The sequence below is a fragment of the Tyto alba genome, unplaced genomic scaffold (assembly GCF_018691265.1).
Source record: "Tyto alba isolate M040663 unplaced genomic scaffold, T.alba_DEE_v4.0 Super-Scaffold_20000042, whole genome shotgun sequence".
NCBI lineage: Eukaryota > Metazoa > Chordata > Aves > Strigiformes > Tytonidae > Tyto > Tyto alba.
The window spans coordinates 6528493-6541794 of NW_024881293.1; positions in this window are offsets into that span (position 1 = coordinate 6528493).

The window sequence follows — 13302 nt, forward strand, 5'->3', positions numbered from 1 at the left end:
GGTTTTACTTGAAGCTCAAGTCTCCAAATACAACCTAGAAAACAATATTTACTCTGTCCTGTGATTTGTAAGCAAGGGCTTAATAGCAGCTACCTTAGCAAAAGGGTAATAATGACAACGACTGAATACGTGGGAGCTTAGGGCAGTGCAGGCAAAAGAGCCCAGAGTGCAAGTAAAAGCCCCAGAATACTGCAATGTGGGGAACAGGTTTCCCTATCACAGAAGCCAGAACATAAGAAGCTGGGTCAGATTTAGAACTTGTGATTTCAGCCCTTCATACAAGAACTGAACTCGTAGTTGCTTGGCTGGCACCAAGACAAACAGCCAACACATTGCAGTAACCTCAACCACAGAAGACCTGCTACACTGCTCCTCTTCTCCTTTGCATACTCTAAGGTAATACCAGCCCTGACAGCAGTGCTAAGACACAGCAACAACATCAAGCAACAACTGAACTTTCAGCAGTCTTTGCTCAAGGGAAAGACTATTAAATTACATTAACCAGTTCCTAAAGCCTTTACTGATGTATTTAACTGTGTTTATATAACCCACTTCACTGTGTCCCATAATGGTTGGGAGTATTAACGCAGTTACTGAAAACAGTGACAAACAGCAGAGAAAGAAGCACTAAATTCTTAAACTCCAAACACTGCTTCACAAAAGAAAAATCTACATACACCCTTTCTGTGTACACACTCACAGACCAGTTAAAGTTCAGATTGCTTTGGTTTGCATCTGCAGAACAGAGACAGTAATTTTTTTCAGTTTACGGGATTACTTCTTTAGATACTGCAGGATGTTCAGAGGGGACAGACTCCTTAAAATGGCAGGGCTAACCAGGCATGGAATGAATCATGCCCTAATCCCACCCTTTAAACAGCTGTAATTTTAGCATCCTAACCTGAAGAGGGCAGAAACCTTCACAGGTAGTGGGAACAGTTTAATCAGACTGCTGGGGGAACCATTTAGAACAGAGCCTAAACTGGTTTAAATCTCCTCTGCTGACCCTACAACCATTAAGACATTTTTCTTCCACATTAATCCAAGTCTGAGTTCTGAAAAAAGCAATTAATTTCCAGGAAAAACATTTATTTTATTTTCAAGTGGGATGAGATGGTAGAAGACACTGACTGAGGATTCAACACCTTGTTCCATAAAGCACCTTCAGCTGTGGGTACAGGAGGTGTAAATGTTGCTTTAGACTTGGAACACGGCTCCATCTGAATCTGGCCTTGGGTAGGCCCAACAACCTAATCCATGTAGGTGATTGAATTAAGTCTTTTAATACAAGCCTTGCAGGAAAATTACCTGAGTATAAAGTCAGGAAATAATGTACCTGCTGCTAATCTATGTTAAAAAAGAAAATATGGTAAAGCTTTCTGTTTGTTTGCACCCTGTTGTTAGATTATTGTTGTTTATGGTGAACAGTGTTTAGTGGATTTAACAATATGAATTAGTCATCAAGTGGAAAATGTGTGAAAGGGAATTAAAATTTATAATTCTTAAATGTCCATCTATAGAACAGAGCTAAATATATATGGGATTCTCATAGCAGAGCTTAAAAATACAAGCTAGTAGCCTTCTCGTGACAATCCATGGAGATAAACTTAATTGCCCCACTTGAATTTTTCCTTCTGACATTTTTCTGTACCATCTAGTATACCAGAAGATAGATTTCCTATGCCTCAGAGGGGCCTGTGTTTCAGGAAAGAAGAGGCCATTATAACAAAACCTAAATAAACATCTAAATAATTATACCCTGCAACAAGGAAAACTTTGGAAACATCCAGACTAAATCAAATCAGACCTTCATCTAGTTCAGTATCCTGTCTCCATCGGCAGCCAGAACCAGACACTTCCAAAGAAATTCCAAGAAACTGGAGCTATTATTAAATAATTTGAGCATGAAAAAAAAAGCTGAGTTAACTCCAGCAGGTCTTCACACTGTCCGAAACAGATACAGATAACCGCTGGTTTGTTTCTAGTGAAAATTTCTAAAATAATCTGTCGATAAAAACCACACAAAATTTCACTGCAAACTTGGGGAAGTTTGTGGGTAATTAGAGACATACAGTCACTCACAGTCCAGGCTCCCACACTCATCAGCTGAGCTATGTTGATAGCCTGTATGCTCACGTGTCCAGCCCAACTGTAACCCTCAGGCAAAAGCATCAGGTTGTCTTTGCAAGCCTCAGATATTTGCATTAGCCCAATTCCATAACCACCTTCCTGCAAGCGAAAGCTCCCCCCACACCATCTCCCTAAAGTGAAAACCTGCTGCCAGATTCTCAGGCATCACAACAAAGACAATGCTGATCTGCAGCAGCTGAGGTGCTGGCCTGTTGCTGAGCCAGAACTCAAGTGGAAGAAGGAGCCTTTCCTGCTGTCTCTGTCAGGCCAGGGAGCCAGACAAAAGGCTCAAATCTGACAGCCTTTTGTTCAGCTGCGTCATCAGAGCAGAGTCTGGAAAATGTTTGGCTGGGAGGCAAGAAGCTGTTCCCATTGCGCAGACAGCAAAAACAGAAACCTCTCCTTCCCTTGGTTTCTCTCAACCACAGGCAGAACCTTCCAGGCTGCAATTCCAGGTTGTTTTTCCACCTTTCCGCCTCCTAGCTTTGGCACTGAAGAGGTTACTGGCTGTTTCTTGCATGACTTCTGGGATGGATGCTGATTGCTGTGGTTGCTGCTGTCATGATTTGGCTATTTCCTGACTGAAAGAAGCCAAGTTCAGGCTGAACCCACTGAAGTCTGCTAAAGAAAAGTACCCACTGGAAGGAAAGAGCAACAGCTTCTCTGGGGTACACAATGAGAGGAGGAATGGGACACAGGAGGCTATTTCACAGATACTTGCCTTTTCCTCACTCTAATTCTGCACAGTCTCTAGTCAGCCCTGTCTTTCTAAAGCTTTGCTAGTCCAAAGAGATCCTGGAAGGGCAGCTGTGTCAACACTTTACCTGGTCAGGAGCTGAATTTTTAACTGTTCTCCATGGAAGCTGACCTGACCAGTGTTCCCTAGTCTTTCTCCTTCCTCGCCCCCAGAGGTATTTTGGGTATTGGCTCTCAAAACAAGAAGCATCCCTTAGCTGCCCACTCTGGCATATACAGCTGTCTACCCTGATCACAAATCCTGTCCAAAGCAAGCAACCTCATCCACACAAGGGAAAGGAACTTTACAGCACCAACACAAGTGCTTTGGCTTCCTGGAGCTCTGCACCTGCCATCCTCATCACAGATCAGGCTATCAGGGAGAATGAAGGCTCCCATGCTTCCAGAGTCACCCCTATTTAAAATATGAAATAGATATTTATTATCTGTTTTTAGATATGAAATGCTAGTGATTTAGGTGGAAAAAAGCCCTGCCCAAAGACAGGGCAGGGGTCACAAGATTAACCGGCTCATGGGAAACAATAATAGGCAAGCCATGTCTGCCAGGAAGTTTCTTCTTCCCCTTCTCTTCCATTTTAACAATTTTGGTTTTCATAGCTGCAGGCTGCACTGAAAGACCTCCCAATAAATCTAAATTGAAGACCACCAGTCTAGAAAAACTGAGCAAGTATCAGATTAGGAAGGTCTGATGTTAAGAAGTACCCTCCAGCCTTTTATTACAATTTAGAGAACCATTAACCCTGGGAAGCAGGAGTGGAAGTGGCCACTTCTGCCCCATTTTCACAGCTATAAATATATGTAATATATTAAAAAGGAATGCCAGGATTAATATTCTGTTGACACAGAGACACAAATTATAGTACAAGGCCTTATGTACAGGACTTGTCAACACTCCATGCTTATTACCAACAAGTTTTTTAGATCTTTAAATACAGGACCCATAGCACTCTGCCATGATCAAAGGAAAGGAGAAAATACCTACCCATGAGCAGAAGCAAGGATAATTCCTAGAACTGAAGAGTAGTAGGGAATGCTAAAGCTTGGGAATAAAGAGCTCTACTTCATAGGTACAGTGGCAAAGGTGGCAAGGATCCTGCAAAACCAAAAACATAAGCAGAAATAGAGCAATGTTTCCATGCAAAGCATGGAAACAGCAAAAGAGAAAGGCAGGAGTACTGCAGGTCAGGGTTCATGTACACTGACACTATTTACCTACTAGTGGGAATTGCTCAAACAACCCCTGTTGGGCCAGTACTATGATCAACCTGTAACACTCAGAGGGATAAATACACACCCATATTCACTCCCCCTCTCTAAGGAAGGTCTGGTGTGGGCAGGGAGAGCCTTCAGAGCTGCCTGCTGATAGAAAAGAGCAATGTAACACAGAACCATGTGAATTACCAGAGGGTATGCGTTTCCCAGGAGACTTCATTTGGTTGCAAAGCTTTTCTCATTAAAATAAATCTTTCAGCTGCAATGAATCCCCTAAGCAAGCCTGAAATAATCCAACTTGCAGTAAGAGCTGTGAACTAAAAGGACAAAACTGAAACCCAACCACAATAACAGGGGTGTCAAGTGAAGCCTGTCATTATTTCAGTGATGTAACAAGCCACGTACCTCTTACAGGCCCAGCATTACAATGTTTGTTCCCTAGCCATAAAAGCCCCTGATTTGCCTTCTCTGAAGAGCATATTCAGAAGACAAGTTGAGGGTCTGGCCAGATGTTTTTCTGCTTTGCTGTATTTCATTGGAGTCCACTGTGAACCCCAGCCCGTGATGCAGTCACCGAACCAGCAGCTGAGGCAAACACACATGCCTAGCATATGAGAATAACAGATCTCTGACACCCTTTATGCTACATATGTATAAACCAATATCACAGCAACAGTTTATAATACCCCTGGGACAACCCATTTCCAGCAAAGAGAAAGGTGTCGCCTACAAAACCACACCACAGTGGTTGTCACAGCAATGGTCTAAGCTGTGCTATGCCCAAGCACTCCTGAAGCAAAGTAAGAGGGTTGCCCAGAACAGCGAGTGTCACTTGGGGGCTGTCCTCTGCAGGCAATTCCTCAACTTCTTCCTGCCTCAGATCTCCCGCTGGAAAGCTCTACTTCCCTATGGGCCAAAGGCACTGGAGCATAAATTAATTAATATGAATGTCCAGGTATGCAAGATATTTAGTTAGATGGAATCTTAAGAGGTTCTTGATCTTCTACCTAACGCACTGGGCTTTGCAGCTTGACTAGCAAAGACTTAGAAATGCAGAAAGGATCTAAACTGTAACATCCAAGCAGACTGCTGTCTTACTGAATCGATTAATATGCATGCATGTGTGTGTTTATGTGTTCTTCCAGCACTGCTGTGCTTGTAACAGGTCAGAGATCTCTGTCTGCATCTTTTGCCGTAGGGCGTCTCTACAGCTCAGTGGTTCCTGTCGTCTAGCATCTTTGGATGGCACTATACTTAAACACCCCCTTTTGTTGGAAAGCAATCAGCTTCAGATTCCTGGGATTCATCTCAAAACCATTAATAGAAACCAGTTACAAAAACAGAGAAATTGCCCAGGAAACCAACACAGGGTGGTGGTTTGTTGTTTTGTTTGGGTTTTTTTTTGTTTTTTTTTTTTTCCCAGACTGAAGCCTGAAGATTATTTTTTCCAAGATAAAAATGCATTTTGGTGATTTTTCCACAACATGAAATCCAAAAAGCTGGGTTCAGTGTGGGTAGAAAAGCCAAATGGATTTATGTGCCAAAAAAATCAGAGGCGCATGCTTAGAAGGTATAAATCAGCGAGCTTATACTAACTACCATGGACCTATGTCAGTTTACACTTGCTAAGAGTCTTCCTCATAAAACCTTGTGTTCCACAAATACCCATCAGATCATTAATCCTACCACTAGAGAGCTTTAGGTAATGGTGAAATTCAGTTACCCTTTTTTTTTTTTTTTTTTTTTTATTATTAAAAGAGAATACAGAGTCTCCTTCTCTTCACATTGTCTTTTCTGTAGATCTCACCCAGCTGTGCTTCACCGATAATTTTTCTGGTACTGAACAGATTTGCCTAAACATAATGTATCATGCCATTGATAACCTGTGAAGACCACTGTCAAAACCCCATAAATAATAAATATTTTTGATAGTAAGAACAGTTCTTTAAAATCAGCATAAAATTCCACATGGTTCCAAATAAGTACCTGAATCAGATGCAGTGAGGCTGTTAAGGTGGTTAAGTCCTAATAGATCAATAAATGTTCTCACTGAGGTGGTTGTTTGTGGTTTTTGTCTTGTTTTGTTTGTCTAAATGGTATTTAAGCACAACCTCCTTAATTTCAGCAAGCAAAGACTTTGTCTAGGGTATCTGATCAAGGGAACACTTGAGTACTAGCCTCTATCTCCTCTATTACTTTCTTTTGAACTCATTTTTAGTTCACAAATCTTAATTGGGGTTTAAATCTACACTCCCCTGCACTATAGCAGTGCCTCCTACTACAGCTAGAGGAGTAGTTCCATTAGATGACAGTAATAATGGGCTGTGATCTTATATCCAGGCTCGCCAGAGAGAGGGAGTTCCACATGTGTAGCCAGCATTTTCTCAGATATCTAGGAAAAAATTATTACTGTATTTCATTACATCCATAGGCGCCAACCATTATCACAATCCCTGGTAGATCTCTCTGGTAGAGAAGGTACATGCAGAATCAAAGTCCTCTCCCTAAAAAAAAAAAAAAACAAACAACTGACCAATGAGAAATGAGAAAACAACAAGCAGCAAGCAAATCAGGAATGGAAATAGAGACACAAAGAAGCATCTCACTGACATCCACAAAGCAGGTGTAAATCACAGTTTTCTCTTAATACATTAAAATTTAATATCTTTGGCATAAAACAAAGCTTGTAGAAAGGGAAATCTGGAAAGTCAGTTCTCTACAAGACAATTTAGTTTTAGTTGAAGAAAAAAAGAATTAAGTATCTTGCCATGATTGTTTCAATTAACATGTCTTTAAAAATTGCCAACCTAAAAACACATTGAATGAGGGTTTTTTCCTGGTCCCTCATTCACGTTTGCAAGGGTATTTTTATTGGAGGTATCACACTTGTGTTTATTTGTTCCACATAGGCAGGCTTTTTATACAGCACAGGCAGCTTTTCAGAGGAAGAGTTTGTAGTCTAAACAGACAGGAGCAGGAGGGAGACTTACAAACACCAAAGGAAATGACTCACCCGAATTTACACAGTGGATCAGGGGCAGAATTAGGAATCCAGCCCAGCCCAGCTGCATGTCAGCCCGGTAGTCCCTTACTCCCTAGACTAAGATGCCTCTGTCCTCGCAGGGAGACGAGGAAGCCCTGGCACTGCGTGAAGACTCACTGAGTATGTAAGACTGACAAGGAAGCAGAGCAAAGGGCAGAGTTAGACAAAATCTCTCTCCTGTCTTTCAGCTCTGGAAAGCTTCAAGGATACATGGAACTCAGGCATTGTTTGGACAGAACCCTGATTTTTAACTTTACCATGGCCTGGTGCATACTTCTTGCCCCTCAGATTTTTCTAGTATTCTGATTCCCTAGGGCAAACAAGAGTCATTACTACCTGCTGCTTCTTTTCAGGTGACCACAGTGAAATTATATTTTTAAAATTTTACTTTTCTTAAAATATTAAGTGTTTATCTTCTAGTCTATTCTGAGAGCCAGCAGTGTCTTCAACACATAGAATTTTTTTTTTTTTTTAAAAAAAAAAAGCAGGTATGAGCTCTAAATCACTACATGAACCAAGAAGTTCCTGAAGAGAGGGAAAACTATGCAAATCTGAATCGGAGTTCCTATCAATCACAACTTCAGGAGTTGGCTCTATCCATGTCTATGAACCTGTTAATCCTCCTCTCAGGTTCACAGTAGCAGCCAGGAACTCTGTGCTGCTAGGAAGCAGGGGACTTTCTTTCATGGCTCCTGACAAGCTACCACTTGCAACTGAGTGCTCCCCAAACTTCTAAACCTATACAGACAAATGATCCCCCCAAATTAACTTCTGAATATCAACAGTGCCTGAATATCAAGAGACAGAAGGGCATCCAACCTATGACAGGGGACTGACTCACTCCCATGGGAGCTGTGGTTCTACAGCATTTTAGTTTTTCAAATCCACACTGAAACCACCAGGCTCTGCTCTAGGGGATAGATACCTCGTATTGGTCCAATTTGGCAGACGACAGACAGCACCGAGGTTCAGGAGGAAATAACTGAGGGATCAAATCATCACTTTGAACGTTTACTCAGCCAGTGTGTTTGTCTTAAGAAATGTGAGAGAAGGCAGCAGCTCAAACTGTGACTTTCCACCTGGCTGTTACTCATCCACTTACTAAATTTCAGAAAAAAGGCACCAGGCAGGCAGACCTAGGTCCCATCTTTCAGTTCAGCAACACTCCTTTGGAAAAGAGAGGCCTACACTTTGTGCACTTTGTCATTCCAGATTGCAAGGCAGTTTACATGGAAGTTGTTAATTCTACACAAGGCAGGTCAGTTCTGAGGATGAGAGGGAAGTAGCTGGACCAAGGGCCACTGAAGAACAGCAACCAGAAACTCTGCATCTCTGTCCAGTACTCCTGCTGACTCACATGGCCCTTGAGCATGCCTAGCAGCCTGACCACACCATAGTCCTGGCTGGCTGTGAACACAACACAACCAGAACCTCGCTCCTTGCATGCTGACCACGGGTAGAGTGACATATGAGCAGTCTGGCTGTACTGCCAAAACGTTGTGATGGGACACTCATCAGCACGAGGCTGGCAGGGTTACAGAACTTACAGCGCTTTTAGGCTCCGATTGCAAGATACATCACCAAGAAGCCCTGTGTGTCTGCTCGCTCTTATCAGATGCAAGAACATCCAGGTCTGAACCTAAAAGCACTCTGAAGGAATGAGGAGGAAAATTCGCATATACTTAAACAGGCTTTGACACCATAATTTTTACTGCCTAATTCCCTATTTCTGTTTGTTTCTCACAAATAACCTGCTAAGATTCCATGCCAGAACAACAAAGTTAAAAGCAATAATCACCCACTAACAGCACTGATTCAGTGCTAGTGGAGAGGACTAAACAGCCTTGTCCAGAGCAGTTTTCCAGCAATCTCACAGGCAGGCAGCACTAGGTCATGTTTTCAAACGTGGGAAAAGCTTAAACCACAAGTGCACAGCACTGTTTATTTCTGCGAAGAACCAAAAAGTTCTGAGAGTACTCAGGGAACAGGCACATTTAGCTGAGATGACATTTTGAGTCCCCTTTCTGACCATCAGCATTGTGCCTCAAACCACATCTTTCGGTCTCTCTGTACATGGCAACAGTGTTCTGGTACTATGTGCTTTTGAAGGGAAACTCCATTCCTCACACTAATTGCAGCCCAGCTGTTGCACCCGCCTAAAATAATTAAGCAGTGCGATTCCAGGCACAGCATCTTGAGATCAGAAATGACTGGGAAAGAGTGGAAAAATTAATAGGTTGGCTCTGAAAAGGGTGCTCAAAGGTTGACTCCCAGAGAGTTTTATTATTTACCTCAGGTTTGCAGTCTATTTCATTTAAAATAAAAATACTTTGGCTGAAAAGAGGTTGCTTTGTATAATGCAATATAATCCTGCTTCCAAATTTAGACACACAAATATGAAGCCTGGCCAACTTTTAAGGGTAGCCTATGCGAATTGTGTATTTGCTCTAGATCAATCCAAGAGGACTCTGGCAACCCTCTAACTTCAGCTAAAGAAAACAGGGTGCTGCTTGCTTTGTCTCCTATAGAAATCAAGTGTTCTATTTCTGCATACAAATCTATTTCCTTGAACTAGCATTGCTTCTTCTATCCAGAGATCTGAATATTATACTACAGTACTAAATTTAACTTTCTACCACCCTCTTGAGTAGAAAAGGATCTTCATCCCCTTTAAGAAAGAGAAGGAAATGAGAAACAAAATTTGTTAGTTTCTTGCCAAACATCACAAAGGAAACATGTCAGAGCTCAGAAGCTCCTGGTGCCTCATTTTTTAGTTTATCTTAAATAAAAAAATCATCCCAGATTGTTCTCTAGTCTCTGATGATTTCTTACTCTAATAAGCATCATTACTACCCCTTTCTTCTATTAAACCAGCCAATAGCTCTGAGGTGCTTTTTTACCTGCTCATTAATCAAACACTAAGAGAGTAGCCAGCCATTAATGAAGAAATTAACAGTATTTTGAAGTTAGTGCATCCTCTGAAAAGTGTGATTTATGAAGAATGCTTGAAAAGCATGCAACTCTGCCTAATTTTTCTTGTAAAAACTGCCGGCTCTCCAAGTGGCCCTTGAGGAGTTATGGAAGAGTGCAATACCCCAGCATGGTGATTCTAGCACAATTACCTTCAGACAGCTCCAGAGGGAATGGTTTAGCTGAAAAAAAACAAAAACAAAAACAAAACAAAAAAAAAAAAAAAAAAAAAAAAAAAACAACAAACAGATCCTGTAAATTTACAGAAACTTGGCTCTTTATAGTCACAGATAATGAGGCGCTCTTGACAGAACCACAGCAAAGGCGGTGGCTCCTTTGGTACTACTTGGCTTCATAAAATAACATGGTACTTGAATAAGAGAGTAGAGGGGCAAGTATCCCGAATACTGTGCAGAACAGTAAGCAGAAGCGTCCCTCCGAAGCACTCGGAGCCAGTATTACCCATTACCACTTTCTAGTGAAACTGAAGGAACATTTCCGTAGTGCCTTAACCCAAAACACCAAAGCACTCTTCAAAATTATCACATTCACCCATGACAAAAATGTAGACGAAAATGGCAGGTGCTTCACAAAACAAAATCCACTATATAATAGTTTAGGACAGAGGAAAGAAAGGATAGAAACGTGGAGACCCTGCTCCACATACCCCTTCTAACCTGATACTGTGAAATTACTCCCAAATTACTCAATTACTGCCAAAGACTCAAGCACCTAGTTCTGCCCTTTAGTAGAAGTCACAGCTTCCATCATTGCACGAGTTCCCTTCTTAATTGTGACAGAGCTGATACTTACAGGGGAAAACTGCACTTGTTTGGTTTTGTCTTTTTTAAAGAACATTGCTAAGTCTCTTGAACACCCAAGACAAAAGGAAAAACGCTTCTGACATCAAACATACCACACCCCTTCAGTGCAGCTTACAGGACCCTGAGACACACTGACACTGAGCTACATTAAGAAATGATCGCTCAGGAGGATCCAGCTGAAGTTATGAGCACATGTAAACTGATTCTGACCTATTCCAGGGCTGGAATATGCAGCAAAGAAAGTGGCTTTAGGCTTTTTGCAGTAGCCCTTCAGAATGGAAAAGCACAGCTTCCCCTGGGCTCAGCAGAGCAGATCTCATTCCTCTCTCCAAGCAATTACCTGAAATCTGACTGCGAACGTTAATTCCCAGGCAGGCACACAACAGAAAGCTTTGCCTGGAGCCGATTTGTACCAGTGCCCAGTTTATGGCATACATGCTTTGTACTGCTCTCTCCCAGTCCAGCTTCTCCCAGCTGTGCAGAACAGCACAAGCTTGTAGAGCTCTGCAGAGCCCTGGAACCTGTTGCCCCCTCAACAGCCTGCATATGCTTAGGTAGCAGAAATCATCTCAAGAAGAGGGGGGAAAATAAAACACAAAACCACCCAAAAAACCTGTAAAGCTCATTTAGAGTTCCCACTCCGAGTTGGGGAGCAGCCCCCTGACACCAAATGCAGTGATGCATATTGCTCCATCACTACGATGTGGAAATGGTCAAATTACTTTAACTGAGCAGCCCTACTCCAGAAGCAGCTGTCCCTATACTGAAAGCTACATGCATGTATTTTTATTTGCTCTGCTTTCTGCTCCCCAGCTCCATTCCATAATTAGAAATCACTCAAGGAAAAGGTGTTGCACCCTGGGCGCAGATAGCAAGATTGTTATTTTCCGCTCACTTTCTTGTCACAGTCCCAGGTTTTTTGCATAAATTACTTGTGAGAGAAAGCCTTTCCTGTCTTTCCGAGGGCTACAACCCAACCCAAGGGATGGATGTTATCAGAAAGTAGGACACTTTTAGCTCTGTCCTACCTTCCGATGAGCCTGGAGCAGAAGTTCTCACAGGTGGCAGGATGCCAGTACTAATACGGGCCATTCTCCTGCATCACGAAGACAGGAAAATCCGGCACTGAGAGTTCTCTGGAGGGTGCACATTGAGACCCAGGGAAATCAACAGAAAAATTCATATGCAGCAACATCTTCTGGACAGTAACTGAAACAATACAAATGGTCAGGGAAGCCAACTCAAGGCCTGCTAAGCCTGGGTGACCAGTCACAGCTTCTGCCTTCAGGATGTACCTGCTGATCCTGCTGCTGGCCAGAGCCCAGCTGGCTGTTCCATAAGCAACTAGCTGCTCTGTCAGTAAAGGGCTCTGACTCAAAAGCACCCAGGGAATGGAGCTGCTGAGTAACGTGGTGCTGCTTACACATAGTCACATTGCTGACTGTAACTTGTAGTTTCTTCTACTGTTTCTTCTCTTTGGTGCTTTCTCCTATGACTACTCATTCTTCAAGTTTAACCAGTTCCTCAATGGTTGGTGATAAAGCTCAGCCAGAAGCATCCTGCCCTGAACTGTTAATTCTCTTAACATAAACCTGACATATTCCAAGCTATTAGTATCTTACCTGATGTGCCGACTCCTTGCTCAGGACTCCACATCCTTGCCTTAACAAAAATCACTTTGCAAGTGCTTATAGGACTCTGAAGTGCTTGCAGCTGCTGACAGGCTCTGGGAGTGTTTTCTCTAGACCTAGATATACCAAAGGCAATGACACTCCCTCAGCACAAGACCTGCCTCATCAACACCAAGTCTTGTTTATTGAACAAGTGAAACAACTCATTTTTGACCAATATTTCATGTTATTTTTCTACTTTAAAGAAAATATTAGCCACATTTTATAAGGAAACAAGGCACATGCAGTTATATGATCCCACTGTCCATTCAACCTCCTCCTTCTTCCTGTTATTTTGAAATGCAATAGCCAATTTCAGCTGCATTTGAGAGCTGCAGTCTCAGTTTTATAGTTCTTACAAGTTTTTTAACTAGCGTAACAGAGGAAAGATGCATTAGTGCCCGTGCAGTGAGCAAGAGTTAAAATTTCAGTCTTATTTTGGCAGATTGACCCAGGAGTGACATATCAGATGGTCGTCTTAAATTCTCTAACTCACAGAACTACTTGTTTCAGTTTTGTTCCTCTGTTTTATAAGGAAAGGCAAGCAAGAATAGGTACTTCCATGGGAAAGCCAGCATACTGCTTAAAGCTGGCTCAGATGTTACAAAAGCTACAGTTACTGATTTTTTTTTTTTCTAATTTAAAAATCAGTATGAAAAGCAAAACCCACTTTTCAAAACCATTTAAGTTCTACAAA